The sequence below is a fragment of the Anoplophora glabripennis genome, unplaced genomic scaffold (genome assembly GCF_000390285.2).
Source record: "Anoplophora glabripennis isolate ALB-LARVAE unplaced genomic scaffold, Agla_2.0 scaffold245, whole genome shotgun sequence".
In the NCBI taxonomy this organism is placed as follows: domain Eukaryota; kingdom Metazoa; phylum Arthropoda; class Insecta; order Coleoptera; family Cerambycidae; genus Anoplophora; species Anoplophora glabripennis.
In genome coordinates this window covers 479,978-506,064 of record NW_019416417.1, presented here as the reverse complement: position 1 = coordinate 506,064, position 26,087 = coordinate 479,978, and the positions used below count along the sequence as shown (strand labels likewise).

Genomic DNA, 26,087 nt, shown 5'->3' with positions numbered 1-26,087 from the left:
ATTTCAGATACGCGCCTGTGACCTCGGTAACTGTTCTCAGTCATTTTCGTTTTTGAAAATCCGATCATCAGAGACTTTTAACCGCGGAACACTTAGGACAACAGTTAATTATTTTTTACATTCGCTTTCCTTCCAGTAAGAAATTATTATTTTGTTAATTTTTGCTAATACCTATTATTAGTTACTGTACCTAGAGTCCGTACGATATTTGTTGAGAAACAATTCCATAGAATTCATAAGTGTATAATTCTGTGCATTTTCAGTGTAATTTCTTATTAAAACAAATTAATGGATGTGAAAAATAAAAAACAGGAATTTAATTCCCACTCGAAAAGTATCGAGTTTATATTTTAATATTCTGAAAATAATGCGGATAATTTCAAGGTATACCCCAGTGGCGGTAAATTGTTACAGTAGATTCGATAACAGAAATTTATTGGCTTATTCTTTTCGTGGAATTGAATTCTATCTCAATAAATATTGTATGGATTTTATATATTTTATGGTAAGTTCCATGTGGAGCGTTGAGTGTAGAAAAATAGACAGTGCCCCTTTTTGTTTGATACTATTATGCACATAATTACATATACAGTGTGTATCAGCCAAATGGAATAAATTCAATAATAAATAAATGGGTGCGTGTTCGAAAAAACGCTGGGACACGTCGATTGGTATTTTTATACATGGTGTGTGTTGTAACAGTGGTCAATACCAACTTTCTTATTTTAAATGCAACACCCTGTATAAATATTTAACAAAAAACAGAGGTTAGTATAATAGACAATTTGGAGTTGTAAATATGAATTAATTTTTCTCTAAACAAAATTTCTATTCATGCAAAATACTGGATTTAGTCAAATCAATCATCAACCTTTCATATCACTATGTGTCGAAAATAATTTAATTTCGTTTCAGAAAAAATACTAGACAAATTATTCATTATTCAATTTTTTTTTATACTTATTTCATTAAAATCTGTTTTCTATTAGACTCAACATGATTAATTAGTTACTTTTGACATTTTCGTCAATAATACATATACATATACTTACATCTAATTCTAAAAACGGTATACAGGATGTCTTTGAAATAAGTGCTAAAATTTTAACTACGTATTTAACTCATAAAGTAACAACTTGTGTTTTTATAATAAATACTTGTGTTAATTTTAATTTTTTTCTTCTTTTTGTTTATTATAGACTCAACTAAGGTTTTCGTCATATGATTCAGTAGCGGGTAACAAAAATTTGAAACTAAAAAAATATGTTGTCTTAAGGACAAAAGGGTTTTCGAAATAAAAAGTTTACTTATTTGCATTTACATTTTTTAATTTACAATGAAGCATCAAAAAATAAAATGAAAAACTTATATGAATCAATCTAATTTAATTCTAATCTAATTCTGAAAACGGTATACAGGCTGTCTTTGAAATAAGTGCTAAAATTTTAACTACGTATTTAACTCATAAAGTAACAACTTGTGTTTTTATAATAAATACTTGTGTTAATTTTCATTTTTTTTCTTTCTGTTTATTATACTCAACTAAGGTTTTCGTCATATGCTTCAGTAGCGGGTAACAAAAATGTGAAACTAAAAAAATATGTTCTCTTTACTCTTTCAGTCTCAGTGGTGCATAAAATGTACCGCCGTCTTTTATTCCTCCAGGTCTTGGTGGTACACATTTTGTACCAGTTATTCAAAAACATTCCCCAACCGTCACAGCCGACTTAGAATTGTACCCCCTTTTAAAATGTGTTATATTGGTTGCCTACTAAATATTGTTCTGAATATATTTGATTTTGTGACCGTTGGCTTTGTAGAGAAGCAGTNTTGAAACTAAAAAAATATGTTGTCTTAAGGACAAAAGGGTTTTCGAAATAAAAAGTTTACTTATTTGCATTTACATTTTTTAATTTACAATGAAGCATCAAAAAATAAAATGAAAAACTTATATGAATCAATCTAATTTAATTCTAATCTAATTCTGAAAACGGTATACAGGCTGTCTTTGAAATAAGTGCTAAAATTTTAACTACGTATTTAACTCATAAAGTAACAACTTGTGTTTTTATAATAAATACTTGTGTTAATTTTCATTTTTTTTCTTTCTGTTTATTATAGACTCAACTAAGGTTTTCGTCATATGCTTCAGTAGCGGGTAACAAAAATTTGAAACTAAAAAAATATGTTGTCTTAAGGACAGAAGGGGTTTCGAAATAAAAATTTACTTATTTGCGTTTACATTTTTTAATTTACGATGAAATATAAAAAAATGAAAAACTTATATGAATCAATGTAAAATACCACTAAATATTGACTATAAATTGACCGCCATGAATTTAAAGCACGTTCTAATTTCTCATTTTAGAGCCCGATATATCGAAGCCAATAAATTGAAGCGCAATTTTAGTTTTACACTTATGAAATAAACTGAAGGTCCGCTTTTACAATTTATTGGTCAATAAATTGGTGTGTGTAAGGCAGCTATTAATGTATCTTAACTATGCAACTTTATTTGAAAGCAGCATTTCAGTTATACATATGTACATATATCAATATGTAATATATTTCTTATTCAGAACATAAGATAATATCACTTGGAATATTTTTAAAGCTACAGTAGTAATCTTGTTTCCTTGATCTACGAACTGCATAAAAAACTATGCGAAATATGAAACTTTTTTTTTAAATTAATATTTAAACACGTAAATAATTTAACAAACATTAATTGTACATTTTAAAACAGGAAATATTTACTACAAAAATAGAAACAGCATCTTCATAGCGATTATTTATTTATAAACCTGTTTATTGACATCATTGATGTAATGATGGCCCGGAGATACGAGCATCTTATAATAATACATAAATATTTACAGTCCGCTACTTCATATTTGCATGCATTTACGATTCAGGTCACTATTCTATAACCGTTAAAAAAGAAAAACAATGGGAAAGTTCACGGGATTTACATAAAGTATTCATAAAACATAAAAAATAAATCACTTTGCTCAACTCGGCATTCAGCTTTATTCATTAGGTACAAGGTGAACGCATATTGTATTCACTTCCTATTTTTATGCGTCTTCTTCACGATTGTGTAAATATTTGTTATATGCTTAGCACAGTTCTGAGCTGTGGAAGACTTTAGTCTTTGATAAGTAGAGGAAAATAGGCGCTAAAGGAAAACCGTTAAGTACTTCTATGAGAATGGATTATATAATTGCGACGGTTTACATTACATAATACTACAGGGTGTTTCATTTTTAGTGACTTACACAAACAAAAAATATTCGAGACTAAAATTACCAATTATTATAATATTACGCTACTAATAATATTGGTTACTATTTATTAACATTGAAACTGGAATCTTATGGTATCTCCTCTGCTCTGTTCTCTGTTAAATCTTATTTTAGTAACAGATATCAGTTTGTACAGTATCGTGGCATTCGATCGTGTAAATTCCATCAATCTTAAGGGGTTCCGCAAGAGTCAATTCTGGGACCACTCTTGTTTGTTATTTTTATTAGTGATCTGACTGAATATCTCGATGTCAATTATTTAATCTATGCGGACGACCTTTAATTGTTCTTGGAAGTTAAATCTTCTACTGATTGTGCTAGATTACAAGATAATTTTGACAACTTATATAGTTGGTGTTTAAATAATAACCTATCTCTAAATGTAAGTAAATAAAATTATCGTACAGTTGACAAAAAACTAGGTACTTTAGATTTTGATTATAAAATTGTATTGTATTTATGTTATAAACAAATTTCTAAATAGAGTTATGCAATTTACTGTCTCGGTGTTGCATTTGATGTTAGAATATATTGGTTTAGTAGCCAAGTCTGCTTTTATTACAAATTTAGACTTTATTTAGCGTGATTCTAAAGACTTTCACAACGTAAAGATTGTACAGTCCGTACAATATTTGTTGAAGCAAAATTCCAAGAAAATTATCGGAACTACTGTATCTAATAATTTAGAGCAGAGGCGTGCATTGAAATTTTCCGACAATGCCTTTCTACTTCTGATGTCGAATGCGGTTAATTCCAAGAAAATGACGCAGGGGTCTTCTTGGAATTCTATCAACAAATATCATACGGACTGTAGCATTTGCGCATTGGAAACTAGAATATGCATCATTTATTATGTATTCAATTAGAGAAAGTACAACGGAGATATTTATTAGTTATGAAGTTTGTCCTCCTAGTGGTACACCTCAAGAGTTATTGCTTTTTTGTTTTAATTTTGATAGTCTCTGTCGTTGGCGAATTGTTTTATGTTTTCAATTATATTTCTTTTTAAAATTATGAATAATACTTTAAATGCAGAATCATTAGTTTCAAAGATTTTAATCATGCTTCTAGACTCAATTTTAGATTTCACATTGCTTTACAATTACCCACACCTCGTACACATTTTCTAATGGTATTCTCCCTATTATTAAATGATTTGCAATTATCAAACATATGAAGATCGACTTGATATATTTTTTCATTCTATGAATAATAAAAAAAATTGTTTGTTTAGCAAATATTATCCTAATTTTCTATACCTTATTTAGGTATTTACAAATCGTCATAAATGGCAATTAATTAAGATATCTAAGAGAACAATTTTCTAAAATATCTTTTATCAATTGATATTTCGGTTTTTTTATAACGCTGAGTAGGTAATTTTTATTTTTTTAAAGGAGCTGTCAGTCTATTTGATCAGTTTCAATAAATTTGTGGAATTTTGCTAAGCATTTTATATTTAATTAGTAAGTTTTATTTATTTCGTATACCTAATCCATATAAAAATTAAATTTTTAATTTAAAATGGAAAGGAAAAAATAAATTAAACTACGTAATATAGGAATATTCTACCCCCTTTATGTTTTTTTTACCAAATTGGAAAAGGCCAAAGTTTTGTGAAAATTTCTTGTCGTGTCAAAGAAATACATGAAAAAAAAACAATTGAATGTTACATAAAAGTACAAATTCTATAGCAATCGTGACTACCCATTCGATATGTTTTTCTTTCAAATGATGTTTCACATAATTTTTTTTAAATCAAGTAACAAGGATATACATGAGAAACTTTTTTCTGGTATTAAAGAAATACATGAAAAAAAAAAAAAAACAGTTGAATGTTCCATAAAAGTGTACAAATTCTATGGCAATCTTGACTACCCATTCGATATTTTTCTCTCTCAAATTATGTTTCATATAATTTTTTTTTAACCGTGTAACATGGATATACATGCAATACATTACTTGAACAAACATTTAATTAATAATGTATGTTTAAAAAAATAAATGTTCGCGTTTTAACTAAAAAATAAACTAAAAAAGAATGGTTAAAAAAAATTGGTTTTCAAAAAAATTGAAAATTTTCTCAAACAAATTATTCGACATGGCAAGAAACGACCAAAAACCAAAATCGTCCTGAATCAGTAAAACGAAGTATGCTTTTCGCATCCTGATTTTTCTTCTATAACGAATCCGAGACCTACTATTTATCTACCTTGTCTCAGGAAATACGGGAAATTTTATAGAAAAGTCGAAATTGCTCACCATGTAAATTTTAGAGATCATAATTAACGGTACGGCCGGAGTTTCATATATAAATACTCAAAAGATAAAAAAAAACTACAATATGTACTCTTATATAAACCATTTGTTTGATATTTCCTTGCCAAAATATAAAACGGCGAACTAGACACAGTTATTCACATCGGCCACCTGTTACTATACACATAATATACGTCTTCCAAGATAATCAATTAAGTATCTATTCTCATAAGTAATTATTTAATAACGTTTTATAATAATGATTTTAGAAAGCTACCTAGTCTTACCAATTCTCATTGTTACCTGGTACCTACATTAAATAATAACTTGGAAACAATGTTACATGTTGAAAGTACGAGTATATCTCTAAACAGGAGTACTTAGGCAATTAGTAAATAGAAAACATGACAAATGACTTTTATCTATAGATATCAATTATCTGTAAGTATTCAGGGCATCCAGGAAATGGTGGGCAATCTTTCGGATTTGGGTAGGACTAGCGAAAATAACATCACCATATATGATTCGGTGATTCGGTCATAATGTCTTTTATTTTAAGGAAAAATGGGTAAAATACGAATACGCGATTAAAAAAATTTTAAAATGCATATTTACGTTTATCGAGAGTTAATTTTGACCTATGCTAATACTCGTCATTAACCTAGCTTTTAATGCAATTTTAATTTGTAGTGAATCAAAAATAAAAAAAGTAAAAAATAACAAGACACATGTTTTAGTCGTCAGTGCCGCGAGAAACAACTACTCCGAGGGCTATTTGCCCCTACCGGCATTGAATTATACTCGCAATACCTAGTACAACAGCTAGGGTCGTTTGTCAATTTAACCCACCAGGCACAGACCGGTTTCGGACTTATTAGTCTTCATCAGTGTGTCATAGGTGGGACAACTGACTAACAACCCAGCTGTTTCTTCGTCGTATCATCACGAAGAGGCAGTACATTGTACGCGGGAGCCAATCAATGGCTCCATCTGTCGTGCAGACTCCCAACTGTGCCATTCAAATGGCTACAGTAGGAAGCAAATAGCCCTCGGAGTAGTTGTTTCTCGCGGCACTGATGACTAAAACATTGTGTTACGCCCTCTGTGGGCGGCAGTCGTGCAACAAAGTACTTGCAATATAGCAGGTCGCTTCCTACTGTAGCCATTTGAATGGCACAGTTGGGAGTCTGCACGATAGATGGAGCCATTGATTGGTTCCCGCGTACAATAACAAGACACATTCTTGTTTGATTAGGTTTGTATAGACAGATTAAGGTATAAGTATTTTACTTATTAAGTGAAGATTGAAATTTAGAAAAACCATAAAACAGTATTAATGTTTGTATACAAAAAATGTACAGAATTCGCCATCAAACAAACTTTTGACATATTGAAAATGAACGGATAAAATAAAACATCACATTACTGATATGTATATGAATGTATGTATTTATCACATACTTCTATCCTATACTGGTCATTACCTATAGTTTCAATGGATGACCTTGTTTCCAAAAAGTGGGGGCGAGACGTACTCCGTGTGTTTTGCGCATGTTCCATAATTAGGCGCGGTTGCATTCAAATTTAAAATATTGTCACGGCATCTGTACTATAGCTGATTATACAGCGTATCCGGTAACTACGGGGGAAAAATAAAGGGTTATATAGAGCAGGTCAAACGAGTGTTAGTACTTCATATAAACTTTTTACCTAGTTGAAAAATGAATATTGGCCATAATTTCTAAAGGGTTACTTTGATTAACTTGAAATTTGGAGGATCAAAACAACTCATTCAAATGTATCTTTGTACATTTAAAATTGAATCAAATATTTTTATTATACAAGGACGGTCGAAATTATGTTCTAAAATTTACGCAACTTTGACAGAACTGTCAAATTTGACATTTCGTCCTCGCAGGCAGATAACCCTGTTACTTTTCTACAAAAAGGTATACATCATGACTTACGAAAAAATAAACGGTTGTCAAGATAATTAAATTTTTGTATTTTGTGTATAGTCACAACCGGGGACACAACGTAACAGAAAAAAGTTAAGAATGAAACATTTGAAAGAGATTACTTCAGTAAATGCTCGATATGTCCTCCATCTAGTTCAATGCACTTCCTTATTCTTTTAAGATTATTTTGTTGCACTCTAAATATCATTTGTGGATGCTTTATTTGAGGTTGTGCAACATTTTGAAAGGCTGACATTTTTTTTTTCAAAATATTTTTCAAAAAATTATTTTGCGAAAACTAATGAACCGGTTTTAATGAAATTTGGTGTGTTGTTTTATTATACTCTAGTTTTTTTTTTATCAAAATTAGAATACCCTCTTGGCAATTAAAATATTTTAAAAAAATTATCCAAGAAAACTTGATCATTTTGCCTTTTTTTCATCAATTATTGCTATTTTGCAACATCTATAATAAATTTAAACATTTTTAACTTGCAATATATTGTGCAAAATTCAATTCTAAAACTTTTCTTCTTCTTCAATATTATTCCAAAATGCATAGGTTCCAAGATGTAAGTAAAAAGCTAAAGATAAAATAGGTAATGACAACTTAACAAACAGACAGTACAAGATGGAAATCACAGCACAATAGAATAATAGACATGAACGTAATATAATTTTAAGAACGTATACTGTATTGTCAATTATTACCAAATCAAATTATCTATTTTTTTGCCTTTACTATACCCTTGAAACAGTTCACTTATAGCGTATTTAAAACATCGACAGAGCCCAATAGCCAAACAGTAGAGGTTCACCATTTACGTCTTCAATGCCACCCCCTATCGTAGAATGCTCGGATCACTTCTGTTCGACGCACAAAAGTCCAACCTACACAACAACACCAACATTACTCCGATCGGACCACCCCTGCGTCCAGCGGTCGCGACTGTACATTTGTTGCACTGGAAGTTTATAAACTATGCAGATATATTTTCAATGTTGGAATAGTACAAGCATTGGAAAATAGTAATTAAAATGAAGAAAATCTGTCTAACTGCTTTGAAATTAAAGATTTTTACGGAATAATAAGGCGTTTTCTAAAAATCATTAGTTTGCAAAGTAAAAGTAGCAATTACTCAATGCAACTCTAAGAAATTTAATGAAATTATAGTAAAATAGATAATTGTTATTAAACAGTTACATAAACATTTTTTAAATATCTAATATTTCAATAGTGTTCCATTTAATTTGTTATATTTTCTTTGTCAAATTTGAATTAATTTTACCAACGAGTTGGTAAGTAAGGAACAAATAACTAGACAAGAATTTCCGGAATTACATGGGACATAAAAAGGAGAACATTATTAGAATAAGTGGAAGATTTGTATAAACTGTAGTGCATAATGCAAAAGTATTAGAGTAATTCTCTATTGATTGTCTATCTTACAAAATCAATTTGAGATGCACTAACTCTACTATTATTAGATAATTTTCAGTGTATTTTATATTAGTTATATTTAAAAGATGACTATCTTTTGGGTGTTTATTTTAATTGTTAACTTTATATTTATATTTATAAAGGCTAGTGTTAAATACACATAAAAGTGTTTACACGCGTCCAAAAAAAAAGAAAGTGGTAAATAACAATACACATAATGATAGCAATCAACTAACTGTAACAAATATACCTAAACAACATATAATTAAAATAAATAGGATAAACGACATACTAAGATTAATGATAACATTCATATTCGAGCTACATTACTGTCAATAAAATCTTCAAAACCATAAAAGGCATTTATTATTAAATACTTTTTTTATCCTTTAAAATTATTTTCATTAAGAATTTGAATTTGGTGAGGTATTATGTTAAAAAATTTGATGGCCCAATAATTAGTACCGACCCGCGTTTTACTAAGTCTTAGAAATGTATTACATAAGTATGTGCTCTTTCGGGTATTATAAGAGTGAGTCTCACTTCTGATTTCAAAGTTATGTATATGTTTTTTGACATCAATAAGACATTGAAATATATATGCACAGGGTATAGTTAGTATGTTCAATTTATAAAACTGCTCTCTACAGTCATCTCTAAAATCAAGATCAGATATGATTATAATAATTTTTCTCTGAAGAGTAAAAACTTTTTTTATAGAGTGAGCATGACCCCATACTAAAATAGCATATGTTATGGTGGAATGGATATAGCCATGATCAACTATCAGCAAGCTTGATATTGAGACTCTTCGTTTGAGACTCCGGAGTAAATAAGTATGTTTTGATATCTTGGAGCAAACATAATTAACATGTTGATCCCATGTCAGTTTAGGGTCAAGATGAACTCCCAAGAATTTTACACGTGCTGGATTATCCCAGTTTTCCATATCCCGGAGACTAAAAATCATAGTTTCGGTCTTCGAAGTATTCAAACTCAGTTGATTACTAGTAAACAAGTTTTCTACCGATGCATGTTGGTCATAAGTTGACGTCATTAACTGTTCAAAATTTAAGTTGGTTCTAGTTATATTGGTATCATAAGCAAAGAGTATACTTTTAGTATCATAAGGTAAACAATTAGGAAAATCATTGATATATATCAAAAACAGTAACGGACCCAATTTGGAACCTTGTGGAACTCCATGTTCCATATTTTTTATGGATGATTTCACATTATTATATACGACATACTGTAATCTATTACTCAAATATGATCTTAATAAATCCGAACTGTACGATGAAAAACTATAATTATGTAGCTTATGTATAAGAATTTCGTGTGATACACAATCGAAAGCTTTTGTCAGATCTAAAAATTGACTAGCAACGTATTTCCCTTCTTCAAAACTATTGTTATTGTGGATGTTGACAATCTATGGCTAGTGTGGTCGATAGATACTTCGAAAACCGAATTGTTGAGGATTGAAAAGTCCCTGAGTCTCAAAATAATTAGTTATTTGCATTTTTAAGATAGTTTCATATATTTTAGCTAGATGAGGTATTAACTTAACTTTATTCGTATAAGTAAAAAATATCATAGATATTTTACTACATCAAATATCCCCTGTATGTTTTTTTCACCAATTCCAATATTTTGTTAATCATAACATCCATTGGTAAAATTTATTTAATTTTAAAATGCAAAACATATTTCTTTTGCTCGATCTTCTTTTAAATGTTCAAAACTACAATATAGTTATGGCTTTTACAAAAAAAGGTTATACAGGCCCTTATTGTCAAATTAATAAAATACATATAAAATTTCAAAAAACTGACATCTCACTGTTTTTTGCAGGTTATTTGCAAGGAGTTTACCATTGGATAAACACATTTACAAGGTCAACATGTAAGTATTCTTTTATTTATTCATTGAAATAATTGATAATATCTTGAATAACATTCATACTCTGTTGCTTGTGTTAACATAACAAATTAATTTTTAAGTTACATTTTTCTGTATACCATTGTTTGATTATTTGGCTTTCAAAATATCAAAATTATGATACATAAATGTTTATAAGCCACGTGACCAGTAATTTTATTTGAAACAGTAATTTTATTTCCTTCATGTTGATCATTAAATTTCGGTAAAATTAAAAATTATTAAAATAGTAAGATCAAGGTTACATTAAAACACAACGTTCTGTTTTATCGGCTGTGATTGGTGTATTTTTTCAGGAGATGCTATTCAACCAATCAGCGATCGCACTATCTCAAGCGTAGACGTAACGGTTCGTCATTGTTCATTGTAACGAGTTATTAATATTAGTAACGTCAAGATCTAGGAATTTTCCTTGCCAGTACCACTCGTGCAATGTTGAGTTGCTTAAGCTCGACGATCACGTGGCTTGTAAAGATTTAGGAAGGCTCTGTATATACTGAGTTCAGATGATATTGAAAAATAGACATACGTACCTATATCAAATTATATAGCTAAAAATAACTGTCGGTTTCTACCAAATAATTTGTTCTATTTCAAAAATCATAATTGTGACACAATTCTTGTGACAAACATGCCATTTTAAAAGATAAATATACATTTAGAAATCTACCAAAATATATTTCGATAAATTTGTATATTTACTATTTTTCTGTTCTAAAATATTATTATTATTTTATATATTATTATAATTATGTCACTTTAAAAATAACACAATTTATATGGTGAACATTGTTTATTGATCTGAAGAATAAAATTCTAATATGTGTGATGAGCATTCTTAAAAACATGTTAAATATTTAATTTAAATATGAATAGTACATGTAAAGGTATTTAAGTACAATTGTGTATTCCTTTAGCTTTAGACACTAGTAGGTATATTAGGTTTTCCACATCCAATTTGAAAGATATAGGTAGTAGAGAATTTCAGTTCAAACATGTTTCTATTTCAGCGGGGCGATTTATTTTACAAAAATGTTTACGCAAACTAAACGTTTTCAGTTGATTTTATGTATCTTTTAGAAGAACAACAAGTTCTTTGAAATGATGATATTATTTACTTACAGAAACTTGGAAGAAGATAAATTTGCAGAACATAGTTCAGAAACTTTCTGATTTCCTTACGACATTCATGGGTGTAGAAAAAGTATGTCTTCATACCATCCTTCTGCGTGTTATTCTCTTAAGCAACTGATTTATTGTTTAAAAACTGTTTTAGAGTGGTTTCTGAATCTATATCCATAGAATTATTTTACTTAACAAAATTCTCTATAACCTCTTTCAAAATGGTAGATTGAACCCCGTATATTTTTAAAACGAATCACATCAGCATTTTTATCTTTCTTTAAAAATAGAACAGTACTGTTCATTGTAGAGGTCTGTAATAATATAAAGCTTAGGTATAGTATTTTTTTCTAAAAAAAAAACATTTTTTCCGGATTTGTCTTCTGCAGCATGTCAATATGTAACAAAAGTTAGAATTCTGGGCATTATAGCTTTTCACTGAATCCGTCTGTAACTCTTCATTGTGGTGAAAATTCCTGTTTTGTTCCCGTATCGTCTGTAAACATCTCTTGTCACCCTAAGTTAATGTTTTTAAATTTTGCCTTTTTCAGCTGCAGGTCCAAATCTTCTGTTTAATTGTTCAATAAAAAACTGGAATTGTTCCTCTTTATCTAGTTTTATGATCTGTACACATTCACCCTTTAAATTAATCTTGTATCCTTCAACACAAATAATAGACGACATATATGAAGGGGCAATGAAGATCTCTCTTTTCGTCTTATCTTCACTCAATGTACTTTCCACATCAGCTTGCTGCTCGTTGTATATTATTTGATCATGAAAATCATTAAGTCTGAAGGGCTTTGATGAACAGTCAGCGGCAGTTAAGCAGACCAACATGAAAACGGCAAATTTCCACATATTTTCATTATGGTCGCACATGTCTTTACGATCGTGGTCGGTTTTTGATATCCTAACAACCTTTATAATACCTATTTGCAGGAAGAAATCTGAAAAAACACAAAATGGTAAATTAGAATTAACGGTAAATAAAATTTTGTTTTATATACGGGATGTTTTCTAAGTAATCTGAAGTATTAAATGGGGGTAGATTTCTTTAGGTAATTTTAAGAATAAACTTTTTTAAATACAGAAATAAGTGCCGAAGTAGATATTATAATCACATCATAACTCGTCAGAGGCAATAACTTACGTACTAAACTTTTTTGAAAAGTCTAGCCTATAAAAAATTTTTTCTGCTTAAATAGAGAATTCCAGCACTAATTAGACCCTGCTTTTTGTGTTCCTTTTTGTTTATTATTAAGTGTTACTTTCTGCTTAAATAGAGAATTCCAGCACTAATTAGACCCTGCTTTTTGTGTTCCTTTTTGTTTATTATTAACTCAACTAAGTGTTACTTATGGCTCCAGTGGCGGGTAACAAACAAGTTATAATTTATTTTAATTATAATAATTTTATTTCGGTTTAATTTTTAAACAGAATGATTAATTTTTGATAATTTTTATCACAAAACATGAAAAAAAAATGTTGGATTAAATAAGAATTTAATGCTTCCAGTAATGTAATGGAATCATTTTGAGAAAATATATAATTTTTTATGAAATTTTGTGTAATTCTTCAGTACTCAACAGAGGACGTTCCTTTACAATTTTTTAATTTGAGGCTTAGTTAAAGAGGAAAACACAAATATGTTAACTGATAAATAAAACATGCAATTGTTAATGACATACCTTCAGGAACAGCAATAAATTCCAAAGTAATCATTGTTCGTCGTAAAAACGTATTTAATTTTAGAAAAAGGTAATTATTAGAACATATTTTGAATTTCTTCAGGTGCAAGGGGTAGAAGTAAACCACTCCTACAAGCTCTTGCTTAATTTTTTCTGTGTCGCTGTTTTTGATAGCTTGATTTGTTTGAAACAATTTAATCTTTTCTGTTCCTTAATTTTTAGCACTTTTTGAAGTTACACCAGTATCTTTACAAATTGGGTACCTCAATATGCTTTAGTGAAATCACTTAAAATAGTATAAGGTATGAGGGGCCTATCTTCATTGGTAGAGGAAACATGATCTATGCAAATGTACTTTCAGTTTGACAGCAACAGCAGAATATTTTATTAAAAAAAAGAACAAATTTTATAAACCAAGTTTTATAAATATTTTTTGGAACAAAAAACAAAAGATGTAAAAATTTACATACCTATTAGAGTAATAGAATTTAGTAATATTTTTTACAAACCACATTTTTGATTTTTTTCTCTAAACAAAAAAAATACATATTCACGTACCAAAGAGCTTATTTTGTCGTATTACCAACCACTTAATTAATACTGGAAACATTAAAATAGTAAATCTTTAATAGAAGCAAGTATTTTGAAAGTGAGGTTAACAGTGTCTGAAATTTAATTTATTCTGACTCAGTATTTAATTTAGAACTAAGATTACACTGAAATATGCATCAGTATACTTAATAGAGATATTGTTAAATTAAATCATTTATAAAAATCGTACTATGTATTTACGTCAGCGATAATCCACAGAATTTTAAGTGCCTTTATTAATGTATAAAAGCATACAACAAATATACAGGGTGATTCAGAACTTAGCCAAAAAAAATTCTGGATGTACAGGGGACCCTTACAAATACAATTTTGTAAAGAAAAAATCAAAAAGGGCAGTTCGAAAATGATTTAAAAATACACTTCTGCACGGCACTGGAAACTGGTCCACTGTAAAACCTGACCTCGCACAATGCGACCGGCATGGCGGTGTGATAAAAACGGACAAAAACTTTCGCAAGGAAAGAAATATGTAAATAGAATTTTATCGCACCTATTTTATATCGGCAAATTCAACTGCTTTTGCCTTTATTAATTAATAAAATTAATTTGTGTTTTTAAATAATAAAATCATTTGACATACCCGATGTTACAACAATTGTTCAAAATTTTATCCACCAACGTGTAAACACATTTGGGTCCGTCTTACTCAGTTTCTACGAACTAACACAAATGTTGTCTTGCTTCACCATATCACAAATGCTTCACCATAAATTAAAACGATATCCATGAACTCCGAGTTGCTATACACGCAAACCATTTTTGACACTAACTACCCATTTTTGACACTAACTACTAAAAAAACTATTGAACAGATAACAGGTAAATACTATTGCAACGACGATTGCAAAATCCGATTTCAGTATTCGGAGTCGCTGAGGCCACGTGGCTCTCCACGCGCATTGCGAATGACGCTAGAGACTACAGTTGTCCAGCTATGTAGTCGTTGAATGTACTATAACTTCAATAATTTTTTCTCTGAAACTATAAGGATTTTACAAAAATTTTTTTTACGATATTGACTCCATTTCTCATGCCGCATCTATTCCCAAATTTGTTTGGATAAGTTCTGAATCACCCTGTATAGGCTCGTACAGACGATATTACATATTGCAGGTATGAAGTATTTGATGTTATTTCTTATTCCTAATTCTTTAGGAAAAATGTAAAATCAATTTTTGCCTTAACATGTATTACCATGTTTTTCCGACTTGACTTTTCCAAGAAGTACTTTTTCACCATTGGTACCATTGGTATTTTTTGCAACTTTTTCCATGTCTGAATAAAGTTTGTGCAAGGTTACACAATAGTAAAGTTGAATTAGAGTTTTACAATATAAAAATGATTAGTAGATTATTGCACTTTCTGACATTGTATGTAGAATCAAAAAACTAACTAGAAAGAAGTGACGCTAAGTTGGCAAATTGCAAATAAGTGGCAAAATTACGTGTTTATTAGTTATTTTATGTTGTAGGCAATTAAATTGCCTACAATTTAAGGTACCTAACTAACTTCATAAATCACCAATTTGTTAACTATAAAATACCTACAGGCAATTACGCATAATTATTGCAAAAAGCGATGGATGTTTATTTCAATTCATTTTTGGCAAAAAAAAGAAAACATTTTAAAAATTATTTATAGCCAATAACTAATCGTTTGCACCCCAAACGGGACCTCCCCTCACCTTCCTATCAAGGTCAGTTAGAAGTCAGATTGAGAAAATGCGCATTAAATCAAAAGATCTCGGAGTTTATGTATTTGCTGAGTCCGAATCGGAGATTAGCTTGTCTGTATCAGGCTATTTGAAGGTCGTCTGAAGGTCATTCAAGGTCAAGTTGAGAAAAGCCAAGCAATTAAGTCTAACCGCCTGTTATAGATGTATTTGGCGTTGCTGAGTTCAAATCTGAGGTCAGTTTGTCTGTGTCAGGCCATTTGAAGGCCCCTTTAAGGTCATTTGAAGGTCATTTTAAGGTCGTTTGAAAATTAATTTATGGAATAAACCGTAGAATCAATTACCGTTATAGTCGCAGAGTCCTAATCCGAGGTGTGACTTAGGAGTAGGTCCAAAAGGAAGCCGAATAGTCTCATTGAGTGGGAACTCGGCATGTTGTTGGACAAAATCAGATGGGTTATTTTTATCAACATCCATTATATGAATTTCAGCTTTAGAAAATAATGCAATACACAACGGAATAATCGTGAAAAAAATAATGGGAAATATTTGCAGAATAATTATTTGCAGAAATATTCAGAAGAGTAATTAATAATGACGAAAATGTAAAAAGTATATTCTTTTTACAAAACGGGTTTAGTAGTGAAAAGGTGATAATAACGCAAAGAAGATAGTTAAAGCGGTTAAACTTGCTCGTTTTTTTCCATTTGACCTTGATACGACCTTTAAATGACCTGATACAGACAAACTAACCTCAGATTCTAACCCAGTGACCACAGAATCCTGTATAACAGGTGGTTGGATTTGATTGCTCGGCTTTTTCAAATTTGACCTTGAAATGACCTTGAAACAACCTTAAAATGGCCTGATACAGACAAACTAACCTTAATATCGTCTACTATTTATCATTTGTTTAAAAAAAACAAAATTTTGTTTAAATGGTAGAGTTGCATTCTCTAAGATCCTGTGGCAGTAACCGCATTCAACTGATAAATAACAATGAGTGTAAGTAGAGAAGGAAGCACAGGATGTTTACCATGTCATTTGCGTTTCACAACTTTGACGGACATGCACCGAATGAAATTACATACAAGTTGGACGGTCAAACTTTCAAACTACCTGCATTTAGATATGTAGATAATAGGATATCCTCTTATGGCAAGTCAGATTTCTAATCCCTTAATATTGATGTTAATGCATGTATATTCTTTCTGAAATTTAACCTGTTATTGGATTTGATATTTTAAATAAACAAATAAATAAATAAATATCGTTACGGATTATAGTTAATCAGACTGGAATAAATTTCCTTGGCGAAAACCAAACTGATTGTTCCATTCTTTGAGTAAGATTGAGTGACAATTAATACACAGAATGGTGATTTTCAAAATCTGCGCATTCTGAACTAATATAAAAAAATCTTTTATTCGCTTATTTCGGTCGGTGGCCGAACGGTTTGGGGCGTCAATACTTGAAACGATAAATGCCACTGTTGCAAGTTCGAACCCCGCGGCCGTAAGACTGTAGATCAGTAATTAGACATCCTCTCTGATGGTATGTTAAGGTGGAAGAACGTTGACTTGGGTCAATGTGAGAGATCGATATCGGTCTGCGTTTGACCATTAATGAGGTTTTCAGGTTTCCCTGATTCCTGCATTGAATGTTGGTTAGGGCTTACCTACTTAAATCTTTCCTGGGCGCAAATGAGGTCTACTGAATAATAACGTGTCGCCCCCTCTCCCGCACAAGTCTCCGACTGCTGGGCTAATCCCTGCGATTAAAACGAGGAGTAGACAATGAGGCTGAAACTAGCAGGCCAAACTCATCAGCGAGAACGTCACAATACCGCATATAAAATATTGATTATTTGAAACGAAAAAAAATAGTATTATACGTTTAAAAATAATCATGAAATAGTATAGGGACCAATGTTTATGCAAATTATGAACTTGTATTACATTTACAACTTATTTTGTGCAACAATAATTTTGACGTACTTCTTTAGAAAAAAAGTAATACTTCTTTTCCTACCGCGAATTGGTCCACCAAAAAAGTGTACAGTTTAGTTGAAAAAATTGTTTAAATGGTGCCTAGACCGTCGGTTTATAAATAAATAGCTGTAACGAAATTCGGACCATGAATTGAATGCAGAGAAAAATCTGAAATACGTATTTAGGTGTCCTCTATGATATAGAACAAAAATTGTGAGGGTACACCTTTTAGTTATTGCAAAAAAAAATGTTAATATCGCGCCGAGATCGTCTGTTTATAAATAAATAGCCGTAATGAGATTCGTACCATTAATTGAAAGCAGAGAAAAATCTGGAATATGTTTTTAGGTGTTCTCTATAATATCGAACAAAAATTGTGAGGGTACACCTCTTAGTTATCGCAAAAAAATTGTTTATAAAAAATTGCTGTAGCGAGATTTGTACCATGAATTGGAAGCTGAGAAAAATCTGGAATACGTTTTTAGGTGCCCTCTATGATATCTAACAAGAATTGTAAGGGTACACCTCTTAGTTATTGCAAAAAAATTGTTTATAAATAAATTGCTGTAGCGAAATTTGTACCATGAATTGAAAGCTGAGAAAAATCTGGAATACGTTTTTAGGTGCCCTCTATGATATCGAACAAGAATTGTGAGGGTACACCTCTTAGTTATTGCAATATTGTGTGAAAATGTGAATGTTTTACCATATGTGGACCAACCGAGTTTTGTAAAAAAAAAATCGTTTATACTCTTCATTGAAAGTTTATACAAATCTTGCATTTCATTAAAAATCTGAAAGAATGTAGAAATTAAAGAAATTTGTGGAATATCCACTTCCACTATCTACTTAAATAATATTTTATTACTGTCAGAAATTCATACAGTTTGTTCTGACTAACATATTTGAAAAACATATCTCTTAAAATTGATTTTGTTGTTAAAATTCGACAGGTGTGGGTGATGATAATGTTGTGCAAGTAACTGTGTCATGAGGATTGGAGACTTCATAGTGGTCACCTTGTATTAGGAACATACTTGATATTTACTATATGTCATATGTACGAGTACCTACGTACATGTTAAATTCGAGGAGTGTCCTGTAGGTCATTACCTCTGGATCCAATTTTGATGGCTGCAAAACTATTCGAGCGAAACGTGTCAATTGCCTATATGGTATATCCCATTGACACAATTATTATGTTAAAAATCTTTAATTAAATACATGCAAACATCATAATTAGGTATGTAAATAATAATAATTAACTATGTAAATATTTTTTCTACTATCTTGCTTAAAATACTAACTTTATGTACACTTCAAATTGAACTTTTTTATACTAGCGTAAAGTACATATTTTTCGTACTAGTTACAAAAAGATATTGTTACATTTTAATACAGTGTTATATTTTTTTTTAAATTGAGTCCAAGACACCTTAACTTCTTTTTTCTGTATCTCTAGAATATAAGGCAAAGTATCGAAATTACCCCACCATGAACAGTAAGTCAAATTTAAATTTTTCGTACTACTATAAATATTGTACATTACTAGTATGGAAATAAATCATTTACATTTTAATATGTTAATGTGACAGGTTAAGTTAGTTCAGGTTTCCGATGAGTTTGATAAAAACTAGCCTTAGGCCGGTCGTCCTTTGGATGCGTTTTCGTCCAAATTGGATTCGTCAGAAATCGAATAAGAAAACTATTTTCCAAAAGATAATCATCCATATTATTAACAATTATAATATGCTGATTTGATAAATCAGTATGTATGACTGATTTCTGCAAACAAAAAACTTGTTCAGTGGACGATACCACATCTGACATAATTATCAGTCCGATTTCTGACGAAAATAATTCGGACGAAAACACATCCAAAGGACGGCCGCGGCCGGCTTTACACTGTCAACTTGTACTCTGTTGTGGTTCATTACTAAAGACACCGTGCAATGCTCCAGCTCTCCTTACAACTAAACATAGCCTATACTGAACCATTTAGATTAAGTCCAGCCTATGTGGATGGTATCTTAATCGGTAGTGCCCAATGTATAGGTGTACTTGAGTTTGCAGGTGCAGGTGTAAGCTATTACAAATCTATTATAAATACCCTCTGAGTATTGGGAATTCATGTCAGTACTTCAACGTTTTTTCTCCATGATAAGTCAGGAGGCCTGCTTTGGCAGTAACCAAAGCTACGCCAACAGATGGTTTTGATCCAATAACATTCGAGGCAGCAGCCTTCCTAGCTAAAGAGTTTGCTGTCTTATTTCCCTAGGGATCTGAATGACTAGGTATGCAAATCAAAGCTACTCTGCTATTGTTTTTTAACTACACCAGAGCTTTTAGGCAACTCTATACCGTTTTTGAATTACGCTGGTAGGATCAGCGTCCAGATTTGCTGATTGTTCGTAAAAATCGACTTGTATGTTGCAGTTGTTCCAGCCTTCATAGACACAACTCAGTGGCACAGATTATTGCATCAAAAATAGATGCCTAGGTTTACCAACAGCTTGGTCCTAGTATAGCAGCTATATGCTCCAGCTCTCCTGGAATCTAGAGTCTAGAGTTTGGAATTATCTGTACACCAATAGCTATCTGCCTTCAGTAAGTTAGCTCTATTCCAATGCCCTTTATCTCTTCCCGGGAGAGTTTTGAAAGGCTTGTTATAGTCAATTCATAACATCCGAGGTCAAGGCATAACATCCGATGTTGTCGATAGTAATTTCTCCAGTAGCAGCCTTTCGTAATTAATTTCCTTAATAATAAATGAAGTAGTGAATCCAAAACAGCTGAATGTCTCTGTAACTAGAGAGTTGGTTGTCCTTTGGGGACTGTTAGACCACCAAATTATTGAACCATTACTGATCATAGAACTGATGGTCATTAACCAGTGTAGTCGTTTAGAATCTAGGTACATGTCAGGATTTTGTAGAAATAATGTTGATATGTCCACAATGAAATTCTTGCTTTGTGAACGACATTTGGTATTATGCCCAAAATGTATATGATTTGTGTTTTATAAATAAAATCTATTATTGAAAAAAATTGTTCAATAAATTTGAAAGGAATCAGAATTATATTAACAAAAGTTCTTACCGTGCCTTTTTCTGATGGTGACTATTTTCCAATTACATACGAATAAAGATGATTTATATACAAATTTAAGAAATCTCACTGTTTTACACTTCTTCATACGTTTCTCATTTGAAGAAACATAAAAGAATATGGCACAATCTGTAAAGAGCAGCACTGATTTGATCTGTTTTCTTGAACTGAAAGTCACTCCTATTTCTTACAATGCACGACTTGTGAATAACTGTCTTGAGTTCTCATTGGAAAAGCCGTTAACGAAGCAACTAATGGTGTTTTAATGTTTTTATAATATCTAAATTTTTCACACATTAAAATAACCATAGCTAATATATTTTTGATTTGAACCTTGTTCCTGTGGTCATAGAAACTGATGTCTTATTTTCCGAGCTTAGACAACCAACATTCCAGCGCTAGTACTGGTAACAATAAATTTCTAAGTCCTGGCGTCACCAATATTAATGATTCGTTTACAATGAACAATTACAAACCGTGGCTTCTATGTTCGAGATAATGTGATCGCTAATTGGGTGAATAGAATCACGTAAATAATTACACAATAATCAATAATCAATCACAGACCATGAAACAGCATGTTGTGTGTTAATATAATCTTGATCTTATTGTTTTATTATTTTTTAATTTTACCGAACTTTAATTGCCAACGTGAAGGAAATAAAATTACTTATCCAAACAAAATGATTAGTCACGTGGCTTGTAACCATTTTCGAAGTACCCTGTGTGTAAAAAATAACAAAATCGTTGGCAGAATAAATTTTGGACGATTAATGAAATAATTTCGTTTCAGTTCATACTTAAATAGATATTTATCCATCTCATTATTCCGTAAAGTTGACATCGGAAGATGTGGTTGATTTCATAGGTGAACATTTGATCTAGGGAGAATCGTCAGAAGTGACTATGGTATATAGGAGTTTTTTGGGTCGCTGATCACGAATACGAGGTCGGTTAAGCTCCACCTCAAGTTCAAGGTGATTTGAAGGTCAAATCAAGAAATGACCACCAAAAAATCTGAAAAAATTCATGCTTATGTTTTAGAGGTTACTGAACCCAAATCCGAAGTTTGTTTACCCCTACGATACACCCTAGAGGTCATTCAAGGTTACTTCAAGGTCATTCATGAAGTATTTTGGATAGAAAAGTTAAAATCAGTCTGAAAAATTTGAAAAAATTCGTCTGAATGTTTTTGAGGTCACTGAAAGCGAATCCAAGACTATTTCATCTCCATCACGTCAGGTTCAAGGTGATTTGAAGGTTAAATTTAGAAAAAGTTGTGTAAAAAAATTTAAAAAGTGTATTGAAGTGTTTTCGGAGTCACTGTGTTGATCTGGAAGTTATTAAAGGTCTTCAAAGAGTTTCCATCTGTCTACGTATAACCGTCTACACGTTTGTATGGAGATATAGTCTCTCTTTCTGATGGTTTACTTTCGTTTTACTATTCTGATTAAGAAAGTTAACATATGACTATCCCATACGTTGACACGGTCAAAATGAATCGCAAGGGATTTACTTGACTCAAAATTTAATTAGAAACCTCAGGTTCTTGCATTAGCAAAAGAAGTCAAGCGCGCATTACATCATTGTCATAAATTCTTTCAGCATTTTATGTCTTTTCAGTTACGCAAGAGCCTTGTGTTAGCACTGGCTCACATCACATCCTCATCTTGATTACTGCTCAGTTTTTTACCTAAATATGACAGACAAAAAAAAATAATAATAAAAGTAAAAAAAAGTCTAAAACGCAAGTGTCCGAATACGTGACTGGTTTTAGGAGGGATGCAAACAACGAAACATACGAAAATCGATACCATGACAAGGATAACGTTCCTGAGTTGATCAATATTTTGTCTGGTCTCACGTAAACTAGCATGATCGAGATCACTTAATATAGGAGATGCCTTCAAATCACAGAAAATAAAAGATAACTTCAAAAGATTTCTTTTTGAACACTCATTCAATGTAGACTTACAAAGGCATCTTCTTCCCCTTTTCTTTTACGTCACCTTATTGATCTCTACTTGCAGATTTTATTTATTAATTTTTACTTTGAACGTCCTCTGAATGACCTCGGTACAATAGGTAAGTCCTTGAAGACGAATATAACAGCGAATTCGAACTTAGTCAATCCAACATCACTTTACTGTATCTTTTCCCCAAAAACATTCAGACGGATTTTTTCAGATTTTTCAGACTGATTTTAACTTTTCTATCCAAAATACTTCATGAATGACCTTGAAATGACCTTGAATGACCTCTAGGGTGCATCGTAGGGGTAAACAAACCTCGGATTCGGGTTCAGTAACGTCTAAAACATAAGCATGAATTTTTTCAGATTTTTTTGGAGGTCATTTCTTGATTTGACCTTCAAATCACCTTGAACCTGATGTGATGGAGCTTAACCGACCACGGATTCGTGATCAGCGACCCAAAAATCCCCTATATACCATACTCACTTCTGACGATTGTCCCTAGATCCAATGTTGACCTGTGTTTTCAAAGGTAGAACAACAGCTTTAAAATTCTCTGGAATCTAATAGGCGAGCGGTGCACTCCTAAAAAGACGCGCAAAAATGAATGGACCGACCACGGAGGAGGGCCAGGATGAAACTTTTTCTAATCACTATATTACGTTGTTGCGAACAAAAAACCTTAATGACATTTTTCTGTATCGATGGTCAGTAATTTGTTATTAACAAAAAAATTTGCAAAACTGCGAAAACTTAAAAAATCGGTATGAAAAATTGGTTATGTATTTTAGGCAAAAATAAGCACTTTTTAACTTTTGTGATTTTTTTGAAAAAAGCTATGTTTTCAAGCTACGAGCGATTTAAGGTCGAAAAATAACCAACAATCGCCATGTTCTATTTATGTTTTCTCGGATTGTACTGGAGCTTTTTTAATTTTTCTTGTTCGAGGTTACCCACATTAAAAAAGCTCCAGTACAATCCGCGAAAACATAAATTGAATATGGTGATTTTTGGTTATTTTTTTGTTAATCACAAATTACTGACCATCGATACAGAAAAATGTCATAAAGGTTTTTTGTTCGCAACAACGTAATATAACGATTAGAAAAGGTTTCATCCTGGCCCCACTCCGTGGTCGGTCCACTCGTTTTTTGTGCGTCTTTTTAGGGTGCCCCGCTCGTCTATAAATAGGAAGGGCCATTCGATGCCAACAAAAAGACAGCGCCTTAAAAAAGCAATCTGTGCTCGAAAAGTCTCGTCACGTACAAAATAAGTAAACGTGCTGCTGTGGCCTTTCTGCGGTGACCTTTCCTTTCCGAATTGTTACATGGGCGATGGGATTTTGCATTGTGTACAAAAAATTCCCAAAATATTTACTTTTGTTAGTTATTACCATTATGAAATGTGAAATGTACAGGGTGGTTGCACGGAATTTTTTTTAATTATTATTTTAATGGTCTATGATTAGTTTGCATGTTTTCAAAATGTTTTGGTGTGTACTGTATCATCATGTGATATAAAAAACTATCTTACTTTAAATAGGTATGAAGTGCAACAGTTTTTTGGGTTATGACGTAGGTAGCCTCTGTAGCTGGTCAACGCCAGTTACAGACTTACATTGAACTTCCTCAGCTTTAGCTTGCCCTTATTGTTTTCGGACTTGATGTTGATTTTGACATAGCCGCTTCTCAATGATTTGGTCGTCGTTCTTTACTGTTGGTGTTTTCGCTCTTCAAAAGCTTCGCCGCAGCTGAGACTCCTATGACGTCGTTGGCGATCTTACAACGTCGGTGCCGCTGCCGCGCATCTAGTTCTGTGCATTACGTTGTGGGACGTCCGGCTTGCATTGTCGCGCGCGCCTTAGGTGCTGTGAGTGGGGTAGAGGGCGTGGCCTCGGCTATATCCCTGGCATCGCTGCGCGAATGTCTAGGTCTGCGCGGAACAGTTATGGGAGTAGGGTACCGCTTGCGTCGCTAATTATTAGGTTTAGATGTCGTATGTTGTAGTATGTGTAGTATGAGTGAATAAAGATATTTAAACTACCATTTGACAACAAAGACCAAAAGAGATAGAACTAGTAACTACAAGTCAAATATTCATCAATGTTCAGTCGCGAAACAAAGCCTAATGTCATAACCGCGGCACGCGCCTTTAGTTCTGTGGAGTGGGGTACAGGGCGTGGCCTCCGTTACGTTCCGGGCATTGCTAGCCTTGATTTTTGAAACATTCTACATTGAAATAGGTTTGTAAATATCTCTTTGGAGATGTTTAAAATATATTATTATATTAAAACTTTTATGTTCATGACTAGCATTAAAATAAGGAATATTGTTGCAAGAGTATTTACAACAACTTACAAAATACTAAAATAAACTCTTATTGAAATATAGCTTTCTGAAATGCACGGCAATTAACTTTTTATTTGAATAAAAGCGTCTATTTATTCATTACGAGCTTGTAAAATTATGGATGAAATCTGGCAACATTGCCAATTGCCATGGCGCGGTGGTAAAAGTCAGTGGCGGCGCGTGAACATTGATTGAATGTGTTCTGCTTAGGGTTGTTACATTTCTTGAATTGAATTCCGGGATATTAAGTGCCCGGAGTCTCTAAATTTTAAAATTTTCAAGGTCACGCGTTTTCCTGGCACTTCTGAATTTCAAGGAACAATGAATTTATAAAAAAAATACAGATTTTCACAAGAATGATTTTTGAAATTGATACCTTTTTGAAATATCCATTTACGAATTACCTACTGATGGTATAATAAATTGGAATAAACTAAATATATTTTATTAAATTATTGAATATTGTTTATAAAAAAAAATCGTTTGTGAAATTTACCAACGATTCAACGAATTTTAATTTTCCTCGGCGTGTTATGATTTTTTCTTTATCTTTTTTTATATATATGTACATTATATTATATTCCGGGAGTTATACGTGCAAATCCGAAATCCGGGACCATACAGCTAATTCCCGGTACAATCACAGAAAATCCCGGTCATACC

The 26,087-nt window shown here is 31.7% G+C and overlaps 1 protein-coding gene across 1 annotated transcript in view; it reads left to right on the top strand.

Annotated features, from left to right (window-relative positions):
• Positions 1-26,087, top strand: part of LOC108905290 — a 282,262-nt gene that overhangs the window by 43,697 nt on the left and 212,478 nt on the right. Inside the window, exon 2 of the mRNA XM_018708092.1 lies at positions 10,821-10,871. The gene's annotated coding sequence lies outside the window, so the exon portion shown is untranslated. The remainder of the gene's footprint in view (positions 1-10,820; positions 10,872-26,087) is intronic.